The sequence below is a fragment of the Fundulus heteroclitus genome, chromosome 5 (assembly GCF_011125445.2).
Source record: "Fundulus heteroclitus isolate FHET01 chromosome 5, MU-UCD_Fhet_4.1, whole genome shotgun sequence".
In the NCBI taxonomy this organism is placed as follows: Eukaryota; Metazoa; Chordata; class Actinopteri; order Cyprinodontiformes; family Fundulidae; genus Fundulus; species Fundulus heteroclitus.
In genome coordinates, this window is record NC_046365.1 from 39209544 (window position 1) to 39229962 (window position 20419).

Consider the following 20419-nt stretch of genomic DNA (forward strand, 5'->3'; position numbering starts at 1 on the left):
TGTACTCTGAACCCTGAAACCCCAAAATCCAGGCTACCAACTGAGATACACATTAGGACTGGATGATATGTGGGGAAAAAAAGCATAAAATAGATCAAATAGAAATCATATTTATATTGATAATTATCAAAACATACAAGGTATATATTATAAATGCAGCCCTGTTCATTTTATGCTGTTGTTTAACAACCTATTTTAGATACAGACACACAAACACAGAATTCAAACTCAACCTTTATTCAACCAATCTTTTTTTTTCTTTTTTTTTCTTTTTTTTACCAAAACTGTAAGTTTAAAAAAAAAGCAAAAAAAACGTGCTCTCTGAACTCGAAGGGGGCGGAGCTTAGTCACAGCGGTCCTGGGTCTGCGTTGTGATTGGTTGGGAGGATGTAATGACTGTAGTATTAACCTACATTGCTAGAATGAAAAAGAAAGAAAACTTTTATTCTATTGAACTTTTTATGGACCCTTTTTTCATCGATATACATATTATTGAATTATCGTCCAGCCCTAATACACATGTACATACCACAGCTGTACATAAATGCTCCCTCAAAATGAGTCTTTTTAATGTGCAGTGTCAGACTGAGGTAGTTTCTTTCTATTCAGTAACAATAATGTCCTTTATTGGCCTAAATAATTGATTCGTAACAAACATTCAAAGAGTGCTGTCGTCATGCTAAAGGTTCCCTCGACACGCGGAGACACAAATGTCTACATGTGTTTGTTTGTGGTCCTTAATTATGCGGCAGATGGGTCGGCAGGGTCTAATCCATAATTCATGGATGTTCGTGGTCAGCCTCCTCCGCTGTCGTGTGTTTTAGCTCTGCTGCAGCTTTCATGGACGCTCCGGCCAGGAGAAAAACGCTGCCAGAGCAAATCTAGGACTAACCTCGGATATCATGAGTGGAACCTGCGGACTCTGGCATTTTACTCGCTGCAGAACTTCACAAACGGATCAAAAGCTGACTTGACCCGGTAGAGCATTTGAGAAGCTCTGTGTTTATTCTGGTAATGCTGTGACTCTGTGTATAAAAATACCAGTAGTATCGCTTTAAATATCTCAATTAAACCTGTTCAGTTTATTGCCTCATAAAATGATACTCTGTCTAATGAAAGATATCGTGGAAATTACATGAACAGAATCTAACAGAACGTAGAGCTGGTCGTATTTTCTCCTATAATATATTGCACTATATTGTTATTAATATTACTGAAGTATCTGCTCACCCGTCCAGATAATCTAAATCCGTTGTTCCAGTCACTTTCGTGGCTGCAGGGGTTTAAATCACGCCTGCACTGCAAAAACTGAACTAAAAATAAGTAAAATGTTCTTAAAATGAGTGTATTTGTCCTTGATTTGAGCAGGTAAATAAGATGATTTGCCAATGGAATAAGATTTTTGCTCTTAAAATAGGAACAATCCATCTCCATCATCTTATTTCAAGTGCAGGATGTCTAATTATCTTATTTTAGGGGTCAAAATACTCATTCCATTGGCAGATGATCTTATTTACCAGCTCAAATCAAGGACAAATACACTACTTTAAGAACATTTTATTTATTTTTAGATCCGTTTTTGCAGTGTGCAGACTGTTTCCAAAAATTCGGGTCCCTGTCAGGAGCTCAGAGAACTCCAGCGCGGTTCTCTAATAGGACGCCACTGGGGCACCAAGTCTAAGTCGTGACGTTTCTTCGCTCCTAAATATTCCCCAGTCAGCTGTCAGCGGTGTTATAACAAAGTGGAAGTGATTGGAAACGACACACTGCACACGGGGAACTAAAAGTACGTAAAATTTTCTTGAAACTTGTGTATTTTTCCTTGATTTGAACTGGTAAATAAGACTATTTGCACTTTAAAATAGGAACAATTCATCTCCATCATCTTATTTCAAGTGCAGGGTATCTAATTATCTTATTTTAGGGACAAAATACCAATTTCATTGGCAAATAGTCATATTTACCTGCTTGAATCAAGGAAAAATACACTCAAGAAGATTTTACTCCTAGTTCCCTTTTTCAGCGAAGCAACTCGGGTTAATATCTGCGTGTTTGTTGTGTTGCAGCGTTTTTGTTGCTACTGCTTTGGAACTAATGCAATACACCGGCTTGTCCAGGTTAAGTGGCTCACCGCCTCATTTAAATTAATAATTTTTGTCATGAGATTAATTGTCTTATTGCTTCTTGCGACAGGCTTATTCATCATACCTGCCAGTTAAAAGTGGCACCGCTGGTAGCTTAGAGGCGTCGGTGTGAATGGCTCAGACATACGGATGCAAATGAAAGACAAGACAAAAAAACAACAACATTCAGACATTTATTTACAAGATGCTTATTTGATGAGATGCCTGTGCAGAATTCTCACACATGTTCCCAGATGACTGAGATATCAGAGGCAACTGGACTTTGGTTGCCTCTGATTTGAGCCTGTTAGTAATTATTTAATCAGGGTTTGGTTGGAGGAAAAACAGCAGATAAAAGGAACAGGACGGATTCATGCTAAAGTTGAGTTTATTGTTGCGTGGGAACCTCTGGTGTGCAATTAATTTATTCTTATCGCTATTTTCTGCATGCATAACTGTTCAGCTGCTGTTTTTTTTATTGTGTATCTTGCCCCAAACATCTGCACAGTGTTACCCAGATATGGTGCCTCGCTTTACCTAAAATATAATTTAGATTGTATGCATGTTATATGGGATTTCCAACTGTTATCTATTGTCATCATAAACTTTCTCGGCTGTTAAATTACTTACATTTGCTTCCATATTTCTAATACCGTTTCCAAAAAGAATTAATAGTAGTTTTTATTAACTTTTTAGTGATAATCTGTTTCTATTAAACCATCTCACTAATTCATGCATTTATTGGTTAATGATCTCCAAAAGCTTTTCTAGATCCGAGCAGCAAATATTTGTCACATGCAAATAAAACAGATTTCATTTAGTTTGACGGCTGGCATTTTTGCTACTCTTATAAATATCTTGTTCTTTAATTTATGTACAAATGTTCTGACACATTTCGTACATTTTCTAGGTTATCTCTTAGATTAGAAATTTGGAAAATGTGGAGAATGATCCTACTCGGTTGCACTTTTCTTTAAATCTGGCAATGCTGTTTCTCATAATAGTGTGTTTTCTTTGTTTTAAATTTTCCCTTACTGTCTTTTCTATTTCTTGTCACTGCAAAAAGAGAACTTAAAGTAGGTAAACATTTTCTTGAAATGAGTGTATTTGTCCTAGATTTGAGCAGGTAAATCAGGTTATCTGCCAATGGAATAAGATTTTTGCACTTAAAATAAGAACAACTCATCTCCATCATCTTCTTTCAAGTGCAGGATATCTAATTATCTTATTTTAGGGGTCAATATACTCATTTCATTGGTAGATCATGTTATTTAACTGCTCAAATCAAGGACAAACACACATATTTTAAGAACATTTTACTTTTAGTTGTGTTTTTTGTGATGTGTTGTTACATTTTACCTTTGTGTGACTCTGCACGCTTCTTGCCTGTCCCTTTGCTGCTGGTACACCTGAACCAGACAATAAAGGCTATTTCTATTTCTGTCTCGCCCAGCGAAAGCTAAAAATAGCTCCACTTTCCCTGTGATCCTGATGGAAGGGTGCATCCTCAATGAATAATTGAAGGAAAATCATATTAGAGACGTCAGCTTTAGAGAGCCTCTGTCCTTCTCCTTCGCTGTTTGGGGAACATGGTGAACCCGGCCTGAGCGGCGCTCTGCATGTGGACGGTCACAACACGCTAATGCAGTTAACTAATGGGAGCGATCTGATAGCGGCAGCCCTCTGTGTATTGTTCATAGGAAGAGGGCGTGTCTGTATAAAGCCAAGCTAATCCCCTCGAGTCAAAGACGGCAAATCTCACCTTGACTATAGTCACTATGGATGACCTGCAGCAGCTGAGGCTCAGTGATGCGCGTTTAAATGAAGGGGAGAGGTTTGCTTCTCTCTAAGAAACATGCTGGATAATTATTTATTCATCAGACTTTCTGCACCGCATAAAGGCAACTAAAAGTAAATCAAATCTTCTTAAAATTTGTGTATTTTTACTGGATTTGAACAGGTAAATAAAGATTATTTGCCAATGGAATGAGTATTTTACCCCTAAAATTAGATATACTGCTTGATATAAAATGGTTGAGATGAATTGTTTCTATTTTATGTGCAACAATCTTATTCCATTGTCAAACGTTCTTATTTACCTGTTCAAATCAAGGAAAAATACAAATTTCGTAGGTTTAGTTCCTTTTTTGCAGTGTGTCATTATGTGAGAGCTGGGTTTTTCTGCAGCAAGCATGCATGGACTAAATTTAGACCATCAGGCCTCGTTTTGTGCAGCTGCATGTGTTTTTTTTATTTTTTTACCTCTGCCTTTTTCTTGTTGTTCTTTGATGCTGAATATTTTTATCATGAGCTTATTCTGCAGAGAGCGCTCGCCGTGTGGGGAGCAGCTTTATGCAGACATGATTAACAGGAGATTATAGAAACCCTCATGAGGGTGCAGCCATAATTCTTCTCTCCGTGGAGCGAAGTGACATGATCTGTAAAACGCTGTTGGGAAGATACAGGTTTTCTCTCACAGTAACATCGACCTATCTAAAGCTTTTTGCCTTCACTGTTCTTTTGACGCAGCGTAGTAGGTGGTGACATATCGAGAACATTATGAATAGTGGCCATTTTGGCCACAGACAGCTCAGCAAAGAGCTTATTTTAATCATTTATAACATAATAGGCCTTTATTTCTCCCTCAATTGTGAAACTGTTTGGTAACAATAAAAAATACAACTAATATAAAATAAAATAAAAAATACAAAGTAATAATAATTGAGCAGTTTTGGATGTAGGCTCCACACAAAACTGTTCAGTGTTCTTTTCTATATCTATATAATTGTAAAAGCCAATTATATGTAAGAATAAGTCACTTGTGCAAAGGATGGAGAAACTTTCTGTGTTTGTAAAGTGTAACAACTGCAAGGAGGAACGATCTGCGACATCCCTCCTCTCATGTGTACCAGTGTCCACTTTACGTTCAATTTCTACCAACAATCTATTTAAAAAAAAAACACAATTTGTCCCCATTTCATTTGCTATATCAAATGGAAATTGAACTACAATTGGTAAAACTGTATTATCGGACATTTTCTTTTCTAGAGCCGTTACGGTAATCTTAATAGCGAAAGAGAGACTGTGTTGGCTGCTGCAGCTTCCTGCCTGTGCGTGCCATGTGACCTGACGCTACCTGTAGCTATGTTTACATGGACACACGTAATCGGAATAAAGGGCAAAATGGGATCAAGTGTGTCATGGAAACATGGCAGTTGGAATATTGTGATCAGATTAAAATCAAAATCCACCTAAACGCCTTTGGGGCCTGTGTCTCTCCTCCCGTAACGCAGGAAGATCAACGTCATGTGCTGCTAAGCCGTTAGCATCATTAGCGAGTGCGCTAACGTGCCAATCGCTACTAGAACATGACGCAGCTCCATTGTAGGGCTGGACGATATAGGAAAAAAAACCGATATCGATAAAATAGAAATCATATTGGATCGATATCGATAATTATCAACAAATTCAAATCATATACTTTAAGTGCAGCCCTGGCTATTTTATGCTGTTGCTTAGCAATCTGTTTTTTAGATACAGACACACAAACACTGAATTCAAACTCAACTTTATTTAACCAACTTTTTACCAAAACTGCTTTTAAAAAAAACAAAAAAGAAAGCGTGTTCTCGAAACTCTGTGAAGGGGGCGTAGCTTGGTTCCTGGGTCTGCGTTGTGATTGGTTAGGAGGAAGTAATCCCTGTAATATTAGCTTACATTTTATATACATTATATTGCATTCTAGCCTATAATGTGTATATATTATATACATTATAGGCTAGAATGCAAAAGGAAGGAAAACTGTTATTCTATTGAACTTTTTGACCTTTTATTTATCAATATACATTATTGAATAATCGTCCATTCTGAGCGCTCAGTAGACACAGAACGAACACAATTCCTGTTTTGTTTGTATACATCATTATTTTCTGTTTGTTTATGATCAGTAAAGGAAAAAAAAAATAATAAAATGAAAAAAGACTGAAGTACAACTTCTCCTTCTTGCCGGTTTTTAGGTCAATTTGAGGATTTTACTCATGCCAAAGTGCTTTTATTTTGAATGAAGCCTGGTTCGTGTAAACATACATTGTGATTGGATTAACTGATTTTCTCATATAAAGGACCTATTTCGGTTATTCAGGTAGAGTCGATTTGTTTTATGATGTTTAAAGCAGCAATCTTGTGAATAAACAACTTTTCCTTTAGCCTGGGACAGCATTTAAAAATAATGTTACCAGCCTAATTTAACAATAAGGCTGTGACGTTCCATCCATTTTGTGAGAAGAGATTATATACGAGATTAGTGAAATTCATGACAGTGAGACAAACCCAGATTTAAGCAATATTTTTAGAAAATCAAAGAATTCCCTTTTTTATGTGCAGGAAAATTATTTTTCCTCAAACCAAAAATGGAAAATGTAATTGTAGTGAAATTAGTGGACGGTCTTATATGTTGGAGTTTGTGTGCAGGTCTCAATCTAAGGTAATTTTATAAAAAATAAAAAAATAAAAAAAAAGAAGCTTTGGAGTCGATTGTCAGATCGTTGGGCAACTTGGGGCTTAGTGCCTTGCTCAGGGGCAGATGGACGTGACGGAAGCTGAAACTGAACCCCCAGCTTTCAAATTAAAAGTCTCCAACGTGGCTTTAAAAGGGAGTCGGCCACTAACTTCCAGGGCTCCCTTCACCAGACAGCGGTCCTGAATATAAATTCATAAAACAGCATCAGGACTGGGATTCAGACAAACGTCTAATCTTTAGAGTCTGACATTATAATCTGGTTATTCCTTGTTAATTGCAGACACTGCCGGTTTAGGATGATGCACATTATCCAGCTCTCCTCCTACCGGGGGAAGGCTGCGGATCATCCGTTGACGGAGGAGCCTTTTAGTCGTCAGTATTAAAGGAACTTCTTTGGTACCTCTGCAGGTTTTAATGTTGAAAGGCGCGTTTGTGCAAATTCTCAGTTATCCGGATCATCGCAGCAGCAAACCGGCCCGAATCGGAGGCAACCGGACTTTCGCTCAGTTGTTTGGAAAACGTTTCAGCACCTATCAGTCAGTCTTTGTCAGTTCTGGTGTTTGTCGTTAAATGTTACCAAAGAAATCTGTTCATTGCTCCCTGGAGAAACATTTTTAGGCTCACCTCTTTGGCACCTTCAAGGCTTTCAGGCTGAAACCTCGTCCAGAACCGCCTGGATTTCACTGGAAAGAACTGACAGGATGCTTCGTTCAGGTCGGGCTGAGTTTCTGCCTGCAGAACCATCTCAGCTGTGACACGTGACTGTGGCCATGAGGCGAGGATCAGGACCAGAAGGTTCTGGATGATCCGAGATCCAAGCGGCTGCACTGCAAAAACGGAACTAGAAATAAGTAAAATGTTCTTTAAAATGAGCAGGTAAATAAGATGATTTGCCAATGGAATAAGATTTTTGCACTTAAAATAGGAACAATTCATCTCCATCATCTTATTTCAAGTGCAGGATGTCTAATTATCTTATTTTAGGGGTCAAAATACTCATTCCATTGCCAGATGATCTTATTTAACTGCTCAAATCAAGGATAAATACACTAACTTTAAGAACATTTTACTTATTTTTAGATCCGTTTTTTGCAGTGTGGAACGAGCTTCCCGTGCAGAGAGGGGGGGAAACTTATTTTTTGGACAACGGGTCGTCTGGCGTTGAAAGGTGTCGGCCGAGGTGGTTCTGGATGCTTTGCTCCGGAGGTTTTCCAGGAACGTCTCTCTGGGAGGAGACCGGGCCGACCCAGAACTCGCTGGAATGGACTCTGATTTGGTCTGGGAAACGTGGAAGAATGAGCTGCAGATCACTGCAAAAATGGATCTAAAAATAAGTAAAATGTTCTCAAAATCTGTGTATTTGTCCTTGATTTGAGCAGGTAAATAAGATGATTTGCCAATGGAATAAGATTTTTGCACTTAAAATAGGAACAATTAATCTCAGTCATCTTATTTCAAGCGCAGGATGTCTAATTATTAGACCCCTATTATTTTAGGGGTCAAAATACTCATTCCATTGGCAGATAATCTTTTTTACCTGCTCAAATCAAGGACAAATACACAGATTTAAAGAACATTTTACTTATTTCTAGTTCTGTTTTTGCAGTGTGAGAAGGATGCTGGGATGTTCCAGCAGATGAATGGATCCCTGGAGTCGTTTTTTTAGCTGCTGGTTGTAAAACTCGTCAGGACCAGATCCGTGTGCGCGGCTCCACGTGTTGCTAGAATATTGCATTCCTGGTTGGCACCGTCGAGCCTGAATGTGTCTCAGCTTTAAGGGGTGTTGAGTGGATTTTCTTGGCTCTTGCGTGCGTCTCTGTTGGAGTTTTTAAAAAACTCCACTGGTGTTTTTTTTTTTTTTTTTGTTTTGTCTCCCCCCCTTCCCCCCCGAGCTTTATTAGCCGCCACAGTTGACGTAATCAGGTGGGTGAAGGTGTGATATCATTGAATGGGAAGTGTTTCAAAAGAAAAGAATCAAACGTGAAAGAACAACGAGTTCTGCACGGACACGCGGACCCGTGAGTCATTTCAGCTGAGAGTGAGATCATCGGCTTTAGGCATCCATACGATGAAATCAGCCAGGTTTCCCAACGGCCCCTGAACGTCCCGTCAGATACCCTGCGGCCCTCGTCTCCTCGCGGCTGCGGTTCTGCATCTCGCTGCGCTTTCATGAACAGTTGGTCAGCAGAAACTTCTTCTCTGCTTCCTGGTGAAACCTAAACATGTTTCCAAGCAGCGGCCCAGATCTTTACGTCTGATTACCGGCCTGTTTCCAGGTTCAAACTACCGCAGATAGAGAGTCACGATCCCTGATCTTTATCGGTGGAGGAGGAGGTTTGGATCGTCTGATGTTGTAATTCTTTAAGAGGTGGTGATTTCTCTTAGTTTCAGGATGCATAGCTGAGGATACTCGTGCTGACTTGCTTAGTGTGACTAAATATTTCATCAAAACAGTATCACTGTTTTTTTTTTTTCTTTCCCTTCTTGGTTGGTGTTGCGCAACCAACCCAACTTCAGCTTTTTGTTTTTCCTCTTCCTTTTTACTCGTTTTTTTTGTTGTTTTTTGGACAGTAAACCTGAAGGATAATTTAGGGGCTTTAGATTCCAGGCAGGTTGGTCAGTGATTTGTTCAGGTTCACAGAGAATCAGGACCCTTTAGAGACATTACAAGAATATCTTTCTGTTGGGATGGGAAACAAAGAAATGAGGGGAAACACTTCTGTTTCTTCATAGAAGGTACACCTGGTCTGGCGTTCTGTTAGCTGTGACATCATACAAGGAAGACAGATCATCCTCTATTACCATCTAACATAGAAAGTACTCCTGGGTCAATGTGAGCTTCTGTGCTTTCTGTGTCTCTGCTCTGTCTTCTCTAAGCCCCAGTGGGTGGAGGCAGATGAGCGTTCACACTGAGCCTGGTTCTGGTTCTGCTGGAGGTTCTCCTCCCTGTTAAAGGGGAGTTTTCCTCTCCACTGTCGCTTCATGCATGCTCAGTATGAGGGATTGCTGCAAAGCCATCAACAATGCAGACGACTGTCCACTGTGGCTCTACGCTCTTTCAGGAGGAGTGAATGCTGCTTGGAGAGACTTGATGCAACCTGCTGGGTTTCCTTAGAGAGGAAACTTTCTCACCAACCTGGAGGATTTGGTTGAATTTTAATTTAGAAAGAGCCTTGAGATGACGTGTATCACGAATTGGCGCTATATAAATAAAATTTAATTGAACTGTACGTCTTTAGTTGAAGCTTTTTTGTGTTTCAGGAAAACTGACTTTCCTGTTGCAATAATAATAATAAAGAAAGAAAGAATATAAACGTCTGAATCCGTTTTTCCTTTAATAAGGTAAAAGTTACACGCTTGTTTACATAAGCGTGTTTTCCATATCTCCCCATCCCCGGCTCAGGGCTGCTGCGCTGTTTGCTCCTGGACAGGTGTGGCTCTGCATTTGCACAGTGGAGCCATAAAACCACAGCTCAGGGCGCCATGCAAATTTATGTTGAACAGAAAAGGCTCGCTTGCTTTTTCCCTGTGCTGCCCTGCACCCATCAGCAATATCCTGCCGAGTCATCCTGTTATAAAAAGGTTCTTGTCCAGGAAACCATCCCCCCCCCCTCCCACGGTGCGAATGAATCAGATTTTTTGCAGCTTCCCGCGCAAACCGGACTCCAGTAGCCTCAGCTGTTCAGTTGAACATATATTTGAACAGCAGGGCACTATTTGCCCTGACGGACCGCGGAGCGTGTGCAGAACAAAGGCCGACGCCCGGTTTTAGAAAAGGTGAAGGCCTCGGCTCTGAAACCAGGTGCTCCCCAGTCAAAACACGGTCCGACTGCTAATCAGCGGCGACGCAGTCGATGACTGAAGGTCAACGTGGTTCTCAAGTGTCAAAAGCTTTTGGCCTATTTTCTCACAGCAGCCGGCTATTAGGCTGCGACTGATGTGTGATTAGAGAGAGCTGAGAGCTTTTGGGACTGCTGCCTTTATTGATACCTGGCACCCAGAACGGTTCTGACTCTGGACCTGGAGCCGGATGAAAGGAAACAAGAGCCATAACTCCCAGTCTGCGCCGATAAGAGCGCTGATACGTCAGCCAATCACAGCACTCCCTGCTGGTTCGTTTGAACCTCTGGTTGACTGCTTCTCCGTTTCCTGGTGGCAGGCGACGGATCTGAAAGGTCAGGGATGTTTATTGGATGTCCTGATTTAAAGATGGACCAAACTGATAGTGGAGTGATCCAGTTTCTGGGCTCTTTTTGTGTCTTATCTCAGAGATGCTTTATGGCCCGTGGACTTTGTTGTGTTTTATTTGGTGTGTGTGTGCCAAGTCCGACTCTACCAGCAGAAAATCTGTTTTTCCCACATGAGCTCAAACTTTTCAGCGTGTAATTTTTTCATTTGCATGCTATCTTTTCCTCCCCTCATTCGCAGTCGGTGTCTAATTATGCGCGGATGGAAGATCCTCATGCAACACGTCCACGGCTCGTAGGTCTGCTGCGGCGGGGATGAAGGACCGCTGTTGCTTGGTTGCATCTTGTTTGCAAACACCGAGGCATAAAAACGGGAGGTGGAGGCGTAGCCCTGCACACCGGATCAGTACCGGATCAGTAAATGTTGCCATTTGGTGCATTTTAAAAAGTAAAATGTGAAGAAATCCTTTAGTCGCCAGGATGGAAAAGTATAAAAATATTAGTTCTTTTCATTTTAATGTACTTAAAAAATAAAAAGCAACCTGTCTGGATGGTTTAATTGAAATGACTTTGTGAAGAGCATTGAGATGACACGTGTCATGAAATAGGCGCTATATAAATAAACTGGATTAATTAGATCAGGAAAAAAATAAATGTATGGAGGGTCCCATTGTTGTTGCAAGCAAAGAACATTTTTTGTAAAAATGGAAATTTAAAACAAATTGCAATCCGGAAATGAAACTTTGAAAAACTCCGTAGTCAAAAAAAAAAAAAGGTTTTAAGATTAATTTATTTTTATTAAATTTTTTTTATATTTTTTAACAGATTTTATATTTTAAATTTAATTTTTTTTATTTTTTAGATTGAGTTTTTATAAATTTAATTATTTTCAAGTTGCATTTTACACAGAAGATTCTCTTCACTTCTGGGGGCGGGCTTTCCTGCAACGTGGGGAGCAAAGATCAGGAATCAAGAATCTTTTATTGTCGCCTTGTGTTACCATGGTAGACAGCGGCTTAGCATGCACACAAATAAACATGACACACATACACAACAGACTTAGTATTTACAGGTTTTTTCCTCATCGCATTAGCGAATGCAAGTTCGTATCAGAGTCCTAGAGCTCTGATATCAGTCCCTTTGGGAATGATATGAACCATGTTCCATGGATTAAGCAGCAGCTCTGTAGAAGTTCTTTAGCTGCTTAGTGGGAAGTCCAGACCTTTTCAGTTTCCTGAGGAAGAAGAGCCGTAGTTGGGCCTTCTTCATCACGTGGGCGGTGTTTATGGTCCAGCAGAGGTGAGAGTGTAGTGGAACTCATCATTGTTGGAGATGAGACCCACTACAGTGGAGTCGTCCACAAACGTCTCCACTGTGTCTGTGGGGAGGACAGCAGAACAGTCCTGGGTGAAAAGAGTGAAGAGATCTGGGCTGAGGACACAGCCCTGTGGTGTTCCTGAGGATCAGTGGAGCAGATGTTCCCCATCCTCACCACCTGGGTCTGTTGGGGAGGAAGTCACTGATCTACAGGGAGAATGGCTCCATGCAGATTCAGTAGAAAGATGCATTTCTCCTGGTCTGCATGGACGTCAGCAGGGACATTTTTATTGGTCAATGTGTGCTTCAATAGCGATAAATGACGAGAATGTGATCTCTAAAATACAATTTGAAAAAGTGAAATTTGAAAAAAAGAAAATTTTGAAATATATCTGTAAAGAAGAAAAACAATTCAAGTAAATTAGAAACATTTATATGAAAAAATAATTGATTTTTAAAAAATCTGAGAAAAAACAAAGTTACTCTCAAAACTCTTTTTCAAAGTTTCATTTCTGGATTGCATTTTTATTTCAAATTTCCATTTACAAAACGTGTTATTTGCTTGCAACAATAATGGAACATTTACTCCATAGAGTTATGGCTAATTTTTTTTAAGTAAATACAATTCTAAAAGGAAAAATATTCTGTTTGTGTTAGAACCTCTAGTTTAGAGGTACCTGTCCTGCAACTTTTAGATGAATCAAACTAATGTTACCAGGCCTCTGCAGACCTTAGTGACCTCCTGAGCTGCAGGAGGGAAGCATGTAAACGCTGCAGGAAAGAAACTCTCCAGGACCGGACTTAGGCACCCCTGATGTAGATTACTGAAAAAAAAAAAAAACTATTATTGATTAATCCTGATTATTGCCCTTTTTATTGGCTATTTGCTGTGAACATCTCTGTGGATTAGGCTACACTGGATCTTTGTTGGAAAAAGTCCTGGTTTGTCGGATCAAATGCCCACATTTCAGGATGACCCACATTTTTAATTTTGTCCAATTCGGTGATTCAGTCCAGATCGACTTGTTTGGATCTGGACCGGAGAATGAATTTAGAGATTAATTACAGAAAATGCCTGTAGTGAACCTGTGAGTTTACTGTTAGTGTATTTTTGCTTGATTTGAGCAGGTAAATAAGATCATCTGCCAATGGAATGAGTATTTTTACCCCTAAAATAAGATAATTAGATATACTGCACTTGAAATAAGATGATGGAGATGAATTGTTCCTGTTTTAAGTCCAAAAATCTCATTCTATTGGCAAATCATTTTTTTTACCTGCTCAAATCAAGGACAAATACACTCATTTTAAGAACATTTTACTTATTTCTAGTTCCGTTTTTGCAGTGCACAGACAATGTTACGTGTAGCTCGTCAACTCCAGCTTTAAAATGGCGCAGCCTTTAAAAAGAGCCGTGTGTATGTATGTGTGTGTGTGTGTATGTGTGTGTGTGTGTATATATATATATATATATATATATATATATATATATATATATATATATATATATATATATATATATATATATATATATATATATATAAACCTGAACATAGGAGCTATGGCAGACACTCTTTCAGTCCTTCTGTACTTTATAGCTCTGTTGTTGTTCCTGATATCTGGAGGGGATTTTGGTTCAGAGGCTGTAAACCTCCCAGTTTCAATGACTTTAGTGAACTTTCTCCCGTGTCGTGCTTCCATCCGCCTCTACTAAACATATCCTCCAGTTGTCGCCTTTCTAGCTTTTCATTCGACAAACAAAACTGACATCTGCTATTAAGGTTGTGAAAAGTCTTTAGTGTGCTGTGATTTTAGGAAACTGCAGCACAGTCAGAGTATTTGAAGAGGAGGCACGGAGCCAACAAGGTCAGCCTCACAGATGATTAAATCTGAAGCGAGCAGCGCTGTAATCTGAGCTCCTCTGCTCTTTGCTGGCGTGCAGGAGGTCACGTTTGTTCAGCGGCGATCATCGATCCCCTCGTTAGACCCCCGCCTGACCGTGTGAAGGCCAGCTGTCAGCATCCAGCTCTTTCGCTCGCATCGACCCGGCAGCCTCTAAAGCTGACGCGCCGTTACATAACGGGGCCGTTTGCTTCGGAGCGACTCCTGCTGCTGCTTTGTAGCCGAGGGCAGGAGGACAATCTGAACCAAGTAAATTGTTTTTCTATGCGTCTGCCAAACAACGCAGCTAATTTATTCTTAAACAAAATATTCCTTCGTTTTACGACGATGTCCCTCCCAGAGTAACAAAGTTCCAACTATCTGCTGCGCCCGGTGACCAGGGTCTGAACCATAGGTAGAATAAAAATGTCCATCTGAGATCGGGTTGTGGTCCAGGAGGGAGACCCAGACATCCTGCATTCTCTGCAATGACATCCTCCAGCTGAGTCTGAAGGTTCGAAGGCTAGATGGAGTATATAGTCCCTCTCAGGGAGTTCTGGGTCTGCCCTGGGGTCTCCTCCTGGTGGGACGTCCCCAGAAAAACTCCTAATGTAGATGCCCAGGTGGCGCCTTTCGATGCAGAGCAGCAGTGGCCCAGATAACCTCCGTGGGGAAAAAAAGATCTGTTCATCACTCTGTGTGTGACTGATTTACTGAAAGAGACCGCCTTATGTCCAAAAGAAATGTGCGGCAGCCATATTGGATTTTGCCATTTAGGTTGGTACTCGCATTGCTGACTTTTCCTGACTTGGAGCTTGGATATAAATATTAAAAACATTCATACTGAGTACAAGCGGGCAGCCTTCTGTTCCTCTGTGTGGAGGCCGGATTCAGCCTCGGATGTGTGGAGCTCAAAGTTAAGCTGCTGCTTCTCTGCATCAAAGAGTCTGAATTGAGGTGGTTTGAGTGTCCGATTCCTCTTCTTTTATTTAATTTTTTTTTATTTTTTGGCACATTCCTCCTGGAGGAGACCATGCGGAAGATCCAGAACCCTTTCCATCGAGTTGAAAAGAGTGAAGTCTGGATTTCCCTCCTTGACCTGATCGGGTCATGAACGTGCCGAGTCTTGCTTAAATATTAATATCCCTTGAAGTCTTTGCAGAGTTTGTCAAGTAACAACCTGTCTTCTCTAAGCCCCAGTGGGTCGAGGCAGATGAGCGTTCACACTGAGCCTGGTTCTGGTTCTGCTGGAGGTTCTCCTCCCTGTTAAAGGGGAGTTTTCCTCTCCACTGTCGCTTCATGCATGCTCAGTATGAGGGATTGCTGCAAAGCCATCAACAATGCAGACGACTGTCCACTGTGGCTCTACGCTCTTTCAGGAGGAGTGAATGCTGCTTGGAGAGACTTGATGCAACCTGCTGGGTTTCCTTAGAGAGGAAACTTTCTCACCAACCTGGAGGATCTGATGGAGTCTGACTTTGCAAAGTGCCTTGATATGACATGTTTCATGAATTGGTGCTATATAAATAACATTTTATTGAATTAAGCTTTAGTGCTTATCTAAAGGCAGATCTCGCACTTGTTGAAGTAGTGGTAGTAACTGGGTAAAATGGTTTTCAGAATGCAGAACAGATACAAAGTTTAGGAAGGATTCGCCGTTGCAATTCCCTCGGTCCATAAAAGCCCAGATTTGCATGACCTATAGTTGCTCTGTCAACTGATTCCCCCACCCGAGCTGTGGATCTCTGCACCTCCTCCAGAGTTATCATAGACCTCTTTGCTCCCAGGTGGACGTCCATGTCCTGGTAGGTCTGCAGGTGGTACATCCCGTCTCCAGGTCCAGATGATGGATTAATCAGAGCTCTGAGAGACGTTCAAAGTTTTGGATGCTGTTTTAGAACCAGACCCTGCTTTAAACTGGACAAGAACCTCCTCTCTGACCCGTCTACTGGGTTCTTTGGTCTTCATGACGCTAGACGCTCTCTGACGTTCTCCAACGAACCTCTGAGGCCTTTAGAGAACAGCTGGATTCAAATCACACACGGGTGAAACTACATGACTTGTTGGATTTTATTTAGGGGCATCAGAGTGAAAAAGGGACCTAAATAAAAATGCACGCTGGACTTTTCTGATATATTTTTGTAAATAAATGTTGAAACTCAAGGTTGCGCAGTTGGTGGCACTTTTGTCCTGCAGCAAGAAGGTCCTGGGTTTGAATCCCGGCCTGGAGTCTCTGCATGTTCTCCCTGTGCATGAAGTGGGTTCTTTCTGGGTACTCTGGCTTCCTCCCACGGTCCAAAAACAGGACTGACTTTATTGGTTACTCCTTTGGTGTGACAGGATGCATGTTGTTTATCCTGTGTGTCTGTGTTGCCCTGTAAGGGACAGGCGACCTGTCCAGGGTGGACGTGGGCATCCCCCATGGCCCTGCACGCATAAGCTGGTATAGAAAAAGTATGAGCAGATGTTGAAAATCATGATATGATGTTGGTCCATCCCATAAAGTCCCAAATTTGTGGTTATAACTAAACAATATGTGAAAAATTTAAAGGGGTATGGGTACTTTTGCAAGGCAACGTAAATGATCCCCTTTGTCGCCTATTTTAACCATTAAATGTTAATCTAAGAAGGATCTGTCGTCTCCAACTTGTAAGGTTTCTCCCCTGCTCGCCTTTTTTTTATCCACAGCTTTTTGCAACATGACAAAAAAAACCCTCTCTTTACATTTTGTGCCATTTTTAGGTTTACTGCTAAACACAAATCCTTTGACTTGAACCCAGTGGAGGGGAATTCTCCAACCTTGTTTGCATGCAGATCTTTCCCATCAGTGGGAATGTTTGATTTTTGCGCAACGAGCACAAAGAGGAGTGTCTGCAGTTTTCTTTCTCTCTCTCTCTCTCTCTCTCGGCACAGATTGGGTAAAAAAATCCTGGTTGAGCAAAATCTAGTGGAGTGAGAGGAGGAAGTGTGATCACCTGCCGCTCTCTCTCTCTCTCTCTCTTTCCTCGTAGTCGCCTCCCTCTCAGGGAGTGTACACACTCCTGCACACTCCCTCTGCTTGTTCACACATGCACTCGGCTTCCCGCTGCACACTCACGCCCTCCGTCTCCTCCGCTGACCACGCATGTCAGAGCGCTTGAACTGGGACTACTGAGGAGTTTGGGCTGGACGGTGTCAGCGTAAGGGTTTTTGCCGGCGTTGGTCCGTGTGATAAACTCGGCTCGGGTCGTTTGGTTCCTCCGGCTGGCTCTGGGAGACTCGGAGGAACTTTTTCTCACCTAAGGACCTGCTGCTGCTCCTCTTGACGCCGACGACTCGCCCGACAGGGTGAGTGCTGCAGAAAACGATGCCGTTGTCTTGCTCCGGGGAATGCTTCTCCTGTCATTGATCTTTTACTCTTCAGACTCTCTGATCTCTGTGTGTCTGTGGGACAGAGCTCAGTTTTCTTCTTGGTTTTTTTTGCCCTCTGGATTCAAACTTTGGAGTGTGCATGAGATAAGCCGGTCCTAAACTGGCTAAGGGCTTTATTCAGAGCAGCTTTCCGCCTAAATCTGTGCTGAATGGGTTTTTTTCTGCACATCTTTTTATTTGACATTTAAATTTTCCTTTTTTTCCCTTTTAGTCTGTTGTCATATCTAGTGATGTAAACAGATTTTCTATTTTTAGGACACAAAAAAAAAACGAAATATGAAGAGCAGAATAAATGACCTCATGGTCAAATAACTTGTTCCACCCTTCAAAACGCTGCCAGCGACTATAACGAGCAGCCTGTGGTTTGAATTGCAGACGGTTTTAATCCCATTTTCCCATGAGCAGCAGGATCACTCTGATCAGGAATTGGCTAATTTCTCCAACTTGTCTCCATCCGTGTGGCCATCGGTTCCTGGACCTCAGCGGGCATTAATAGCCGAACCCTTCTGTGTTTAAGTGAATTATTGCACGTCTTGTGTAAGGCTTACGGTAAGGCTGCTTCCGTTTAAATGCTTTTACAAACATCACCGATGAGTTTCAGCAGCTAATGGCCTGAAAGCATGTTCACTCTGTCCGGTCGAGATAATTAATGGGAAAACTTTCTGGAGTAAACTCGTGATAAAGGGAGACGTGCACATTATGAGGCTTCAGTTAATGGTGTAGACCACAGCTCTGCAACTTTTACAAACCAAAGAGCCTTTTTCCTCTTAGTCCAGCTAAATAAAACTAGTTTAAGGCTACTAATCTTACAAATAACTTATAATTTTAGTTAAATATCTGCTAGAGGGAATGTGTTTTTTTTTTTTTTTTTAAAGAGCCACCAATTAATTTTATTTTGAAGTTATAAAATAAAGAAAATCATAAATCACTTTTCCACAGAGAGGATGGATGCACTTGCTGCTACTAGATGTTTATATTTGTGGATGAATATGTCCAAAAATGAAAAGCTCAGTGTTCCCACCGGATATCAAGAAAATTTGATCTAAAAAAATGATTACTGGTACTTTTAGTGTCAATACTTTGTGGAAATTTGTTGCAATTATTAAATTAAAAACCGCTAAGAGTTGAATTTGTTGTTATCTGTATTTTAAAACCATTGATTTTTTTTCCCCCAACATTTAGATAAAACATTTACACCCAGGGTCTACAACCTCTTCCTCCTTTTATGTCACTTAAGTCAATTGAACACTCTGTGCCTCTAATTAAAATGTTCAATATTTTTAAAGGGGACCTTTTTCTCTTTCTTTTAAACATTTAGGTTAGGTCTATGGCAATACAAAGAATGTTTATTACTTTTTTTGCGCAAAATGATTCTCAGATAATGATATTTCACCTCCTTAGTTTAACCTATTTTGAGCTCCTTTCAGAATGAGCAGTTTTTCTTAGGGCTCTGTCACTTTTATGCTAATCGGCTGTAGCTAACCACGCCCCAAAGCTTAATGTTTACACTCGCAATTTTTACACCTGAAAATGTCTGCAAACAGATGCACAGTGGCACAACAGCGCATCTTTGACCCTGAGTCAGACCCAGAAGCTAACGTGGAGCCTCCTTCATAACCAGCACGGCTCCAGCCGCGGTTTCTAAATGGACACAGGGCTATCTGTAGCCTATTAGCATTAGCTTGTACTAAATGACGACTCATAGAGCCATTTTAACAGCGCACACGGCGGTAAAACCAACCGATGAAATGGGCGGAGCTCCGCTTGTGTTGCTAGGCGAGGGGGAGTGGCCGCCGATTATGACGTAATAATCGGGAAGTTTTAGAAACGGCTCGTTTTCCAGACACCAGCAAAACATTTACTTACTGCTAAAAAAGCTGCTGGATGTTTTGCTTTTGTTTTTGTTTTCTAGCACTTGGACTGTTTCTAAAAGCAGCAAAAACTTAAATGGAAGTATGAAAATGTGCAAAAAGGGAATTTTGCATAATAGGTCACCCTAAAGAAAAACTTCTTTAAACGATTATGTGCAAATATACAAACTTAACTCTTGTCTAATTTGGAAATGACGCAAACTATCTTTAATCTTTGTACTCAGCTGTACTAAGTTAACCTTTTATTTTCATTTGTTGAACCTTTCTTGTTTAAAGTGCCTCAGATTAAATCTAAATTGGTTCATTTCCTGCATCTTTTAAATCTGAGGGGGCTTGTATATTTCTTGACACCAGCTATGGATCCTGCTCCACTCAACAAACTAGATTGCTGCAAATTAGAAAAATTATATACATTTTAGTGTTTTATTTTTTTATTTTTTAACTCGCCAAATAGATTTTTTTTGCTTCTATTGCTCATATTTCTGAGCTGTTCATTGGTTGTGGAAGTTATCAGCTCCTTCCTTTCATGATTTGACAACATTTGACAGAAAATGCACCACGCCTCAGATCACATCCTTGGCAGCTTTGTTTGAACACGCTGAAAGTTCGTCTCCTACCTCAACAAGGCTACCACCATGATGATAGCCGATCATGCGTCAGATGCATTAAATGTTTCAAGACCAGGCCACTGTGTTCATGTTTGGAGTGGAGGTCAGGGTTGGTCAATCCTAACTTTTGAGCAGTGGTCCAAACAGGAACTAAAAAAAAAAAAAAAAAGTGGTTTCTGAGTGCAGCAGGGATGCAAATTAACTCTGGTTATCTGTATAAATTCACACTGAGGTTTTAAAAGCTAGGCTAATGTTTCCGTGATGCTGGTTCTGATAATGTCCTAGAAAGGGCCACAGTGACTGGAGTTCTGTCAGGCTGTATGCAGGGCTGCCCCTCCTCCACATGTTGCTGCTAAGAGGGCGCCACACACGCCTCTTTTTAAAGGCTGCACCATTTTAAAGCTGGAGTTGACGAGCTACAGGTAGCATTGTCTGTGTGGCTGACTGCAGGCTGGACCTGACCAGACAGCCCAACTAATTAATCCTTAAACTGCCAGAAAGG

General features: G+C 40.9%; 1 protein-coding gene across 4 annotated transcripts in view; it reads left to right on the forward strand.

Moving 5' to 3' along the window:
* coro2a (coronin, actin binding protein, 2A) overlaps positions 1 to 20419 on the forward strand; it is a 72426-nt gene that overhangs the window by 15040 nt on the left and 36967 nt on the right. The window contains exon 1 of one of the 4 annotated variants that reach the window (XM_036137569.1): positions 3968 to 4034. The exons of 2 other annotated variants lie outside the window; for them this stretch is intronic. The gene's annotated coding sequence lies outside the window, so the exon portion shown is untranslated. Of the gene's footprint in view, positions 1 to 3967; positions 4035 to 17065; positions 17355 to 20419 lie in introns of those variants that run through there. One more of the 4 variants, XM_012882303.3, reaches the window with a different exon arrangement.